The sequence below is a fragment of the Schistocerca americana genome, chromosome 2 (assembly GCF_021461395.2).
Source record: "Schistocerca americana isolate TAMUIC-IGC-003095 chromosome 2, iqSchAmer2.1, whole genome shotgun sequence".
Lineage (NCBI taxonomy): Eukaryota > Metazoa > Arthropoda > Insecta > Orthoptera > Acrididae > Schistocerca > Schistocerca americana.
In genome coordinates this window covers 947,238,964-947,243,831 of record NC_060120.1, presented here as the reverse complement: position 1 = coordinate 947,243,831, position 4,868 = coordinate 947,238,964, and the positions used below count along the sequence as shown (strand labels likewise).

At 42.7% G+C, this 4,868-nt stretch overlaps 1 non-coding gene across 1 annotated transcript; it reads right to left on the bottom strand.

Moving 5' to 3' along the window:
- Positions 1-3,275: 3,275 nt before the first annotated feature.
- Trnat-ugu lies at positions 3,276-3,350 on the bottom strand. Its single transcript has one exon. It is a non-coding gene; the product is annotated as a tRNA-Thr (tRNA).
- Positions 3,351-4,868: the final 1,518 nt, after the last annotated feature.

Here is a 4,868-nt window from a genome sequence, read left to right as displayed (position 1 = left end):
TTCGTCCGATTCATGACTTAGTGGATGACGTTATTCCGCTTTCCTGTATGCAGTATAAATATTTGATCACACGAAATTATTATTATTATTGTTATTATTATTATTACCATACAGGCAGCAACAATTTGCCCATGCTCAAATCAGTGGATGACGTTATGCCGCTTTCCTGTATGCAGTATAAATATTTGATCACACGAAATTATTATTATTATTATTACCATACAGGCAGCAACAATTTGCCCATGCTCAAATTCACTGAGCTCCAACATAATGCATTCACATCTACACAGAGCACGTTCTGAGCATGACTGACACTTGCAACGTACTGAGGACATTACACAAGTGATGTTCTTGGTAAAATACAACAGCACAACCTGCAGATTGCATTTATCTCCAACCATGCATTCGTAAGTCCTATAAAATGAAATAATAATAATGTTGTACTTCTAATGTCCTGCTGCACATGAATTAACTAATCTTTGTAAACTTGGTGTTTTACTTTTGTTGTCCATGATTCTAACGGAAAACTTACAAATTTATTTTATATTATGGAGAGTATTATTATTATTATTACTGCTGTCACAGAGGATGTGTGTAATCTTCATGTTTTCCATGTACTCCCACTTTTTCTTGTGATTGCTCTTCTGCCAATGCTCACCTATATAGCGTTCGTTGCTGTGGTGTTACCAGAAATATTTAATGGTACGGATACCGACGAAAGTTGCTTCCAAACTGCGCGCAAACTCTGCCGTTGATAGAGCAGTCGCTGCCCAAATCATTGACTTGTTTACGTGTAGTTAATCTCAGTCAGCAGTAGCAGGCACTTGAATCAACTGTAACAGCTCTGGGGCTTTGTCTTTTTGACGCGTTTACGGTCTATTATTGTGTTTGTGCGCACTCTGAGACAGAAGAAAGCGATGCAGCATGAAGGAATAATCCGAATGGGACGGAAATCGTTAGATCTCATGTTCACGTGCAGAGAAACGAATGATCACAAATTCAGAGAAATTGGGTCACTTACTCGAGAGAAAGAGATTTACAATTTGAGCAAGTCAATAACGCACTGGTCCACCTGTGGCCCGAAGGCTAGTAGATATTCGACTTGGAATTTTTTGATAGAGTTGTTGAGTGTCGCCGGCCGGAGTGGCCGTGCGGTTATGGGTGCGACAGTCTGGAACCGAGCGACCGCTACGGTCGCAGGTTCGAATCCTGCCTCGGGCATGGACGTGTGTGATGTCCTTAGGTTAGTTAGGTTTAATTAGTTCTAAGTTCTAGGCGACTGATGACCTCAGAAGTTAAGTCGCATAGTACTCAGAGCCATTTGAACCATTTTTTGTTGAGTGTCGTCCTGAGTGATATCGTGCCAATATTCTGTCCAATTGACGTGATTGATCATCAAAAGCCCGAGTTGTTCCAAATGTCCTCAGTTGGGGAGAGATCCGGTGACAATGCTGATCAAGGTAGGGTTTGGCAAGCACGGAGACAACCAATGGAAATTCTCATCGTGTGTGGGCCGGAATTATCTTGCTGAAATGTAAGCCTAGGATGGCCTGCCATGAAGCACAACAAACAGGGCTGTGCTGTAAGAGTGATGACAACCAATTGCGTCCTACTATTAAATTAAATGGCGTCCCAGACCATGACTCCCGGTTGTCCAGGGCGTTTCCAGCCCCGTTTTCGCTGGTCATTGGGTCTCACTTCGAAGCGGGACTCATCATTGAATGAAATTCTTCAAATAAATGAGATCCGAAGGCGAATGTGCCCGACAGTGCTGCAGACTGGCTTGTCGGCGTACAGAGATCAACTTCATTCGGAGCAAGGGACGCCGCGAGGCGCTTATTAATTCCCATATGCTCACTGAAGCACCAGTTGCACGTAGGATAGATGCTGCTGCTGCTGGCGATGATGTTGATGATGATGACGATGAACACGGGAGCTGAGTGCATCTCTGATGATTACTCAGTGCTCTAGTTGTGTCGTCTTTGTAGGTCGACCACTTCCTTCTTGACGCAGTCTCCGGGGCCACGGTTCACTCATTCCTGCCAGGACCGTCGAACTGTGACATCACTCGCATTCTGAGCGAAATTGAGATAAAACAGGTAAAAATTTTTGACTCTCAGAGTTCCGTCTTCAAGAAGAAATCCAGTAATCTCCCCCACACCCCAGATTCTTTAAGGAATGGTACTCCCATGTATAAAAGAGCTTCAGACATATGGTTACTTAACAAAGAGCGAATGAGTTAAACATATGAAGTTAAGCATGTGGAATCTTTATGACTGAAGACGCGAGACCGAAATTATGATGGTTTTATTAGTTTCGGACTATTCACCAATATACTAATGGAAAAATCAGAACAAAAACTGGTAAACCAAAAAAACTGAGAACCACATTATATATCCACCTCAGACGTTTTAGGAAATGCTACTCAGTTTCTACAAAGCTATTGACATTCATTCCACCTATACGGAAAATTATGTACATTTTATTTAGAATTTAGTTTTTCTCTTAAACTATGTATCGTACAGTGATGTAATTTTTTATTTATCTTCAGTGCTGTATGCGGATAATAATGTAGAAACTGGGTAGCAAATACATTAAGTAGTAAAGAAATTATAAATTAAAATGTCATGCCTGATGCTCACGTTTTACTGCATGAACAGCCAAAATGTAATTAACAGCGAACGTTATTTTTTTTCAGTATTTTGTGTGACATCAGCGAGAAAAGGTCTCGAAATGGTTTAGAATTATATATAAAATATGTTGGAAGACATGAAGTGCTCTCAATCGGAAATATTTGATGAATATATTCTCGTTAACTTGCCGATTGTGAATTAAGTTGCTTCAAGTTACAAACATAGTTTCTGTCAAAGACTGAGTTACTGTTCTACACATTTATTGTAAGATTATATCGCTTTGAGTGGGTTTTGACAGCATTTTAAATTTTTAAATTCGGTCAATAATTATATGAAAGACTGAAAATCAATTTTTTTGCCTCTGGAAGGTGTTAGCCTGTAAGATAAACAGGGTGGTTGTTTCAGCCACGTAATAATGTAGATGTCATGTGACATTTCACGATTTCGTACATTTAACGATTACGTGGAAAACCAGAAGAAGAAGCAGAGGCTATTTCTACATATGACGGTAGTATCTGTTCCCGAAAGAACAGTTACCGTGGATGACCATGCAGCTTTGCTAGAAATGAAATGATAATTAAATGGACACCCTAGCTGCAAACAGGCGTTGATGTACTTCATTGGGGACATGTTGAAAATGTGTGCCCCGACCGGGACTCGAACCCGGGATCTCCTGCTTACATGGCAGACGCTCTATCCATCTGAGCCACCGCGGGCACAGAGGATAGTGCGTCTGCAGGGACTTATCCCTTGCACGCTCCCCGTGAGATCCACATTCCCAACATGTCCACACCACTGCATTTGTAGTGCGCCTAATAGAGGTTTGCCCATCATACTCATTACTCGAGTCCCGGTCGAGGCACACATTTTCAACATGTCCACAATGAAGTACATCAACGCCTGTTTGCAGCTAGGGTGTCCATTTAATTATCATTTCAGAGGCTATTTCATCTATGACTCCAGAATTGTGAAAAATCGGCACTGGAGACGTTGCAGTCACATTAATGTGGCCACTCGTCAAAAGCCTGAATAGCCACCTTCTGCAGCGCGGACTACCGCAAGACGTGCAGAAAAAGAGCCAGTGAAGTCCTGCAAGATACCGAAAATGGACGTGGAGCCGTGTCAACTCCAGCTGCGCCAGGTTTCTCGGTTGACGATCCATGGCGCAGAACAACCCAATAGACGTGGTCCCATTAAACGGGTATAAATCTGGGGAGATTTGCGACCAGGGGAGTGCGGATTGGATTGGATTGTTTGGGGGAAGAGACCAAACAGCGAGGTCATCGGTCTCATCGGATTGGGGAAGGAAGTCGGCCGTGCCCGTTCAAAGGAACCATCCAGGCATTTGCCTGGAGCGATTTAGGGAAATCACGGAAAATCTAAATCAGGATGGCCGGACGCGGGATTGAACTGTCGTCCTCCCGAATGCGAGTCCAGTGTGCTAACCACTGCGCCACCTGGGGAGTGCGGTAAATTCATCCTGAGATTCTTAGAACCATGCACGTACACTGCGATCGGTGACACGCTGCATTGTTCTGAAGGCAGACGCCATCATCCCGACAAAAACAAACTGCATTTAGGGGTGCACATGGTCCTTTTGTCGGTCCATTGAACCTTCCAGGATGGCGAGATCACCCAGAGAATACCACGAAAACATTCCCGAACCGTGACAGTGTAACGAGTACGTACAGGAACAAATGCTGACTAGATGGTTGGTTTAGGAGGTATGCCATCAGTTGTCTTTTCAAGCATGATAATTTATTCAGTTCAGTGATATAAGAGAAGGTATTCCACCGTCAATATCCTGTTACTGAAAAGAACTTGGAGAAAGCCATTGAATGATAAACTGGGACGAAAAGGGTTTTGCTCTGACGGGAATGAGAGTTTCTGGAGTACTGTTCAGACAAGAGCGTTAAAATCAAAGTGGAGCATGAGGGCAGCATACGTTGATAAGACTGTAGAGGAGAGGGAGTGTCTGGAAGTATCTGGGCCTGCCTGCATGTATCCAGGAATTCCAGACGCCGAGAGCTTTCTTGAGGGAGACTTTACAGGACAACTCCGCTGTTATCAACCACTGAAACTGAAAAAGATTATACAACTATCTTTTTCAGGTTAAAATGGAAGATCTTTTTATATTTTTGCAGGATATGGATAGAATCTGACGCTATTTTGGAAGCTACAGATATGTACTCAGTAGAGTTTGGATTTTTATCTATTATTAGTCATAGAGAAATT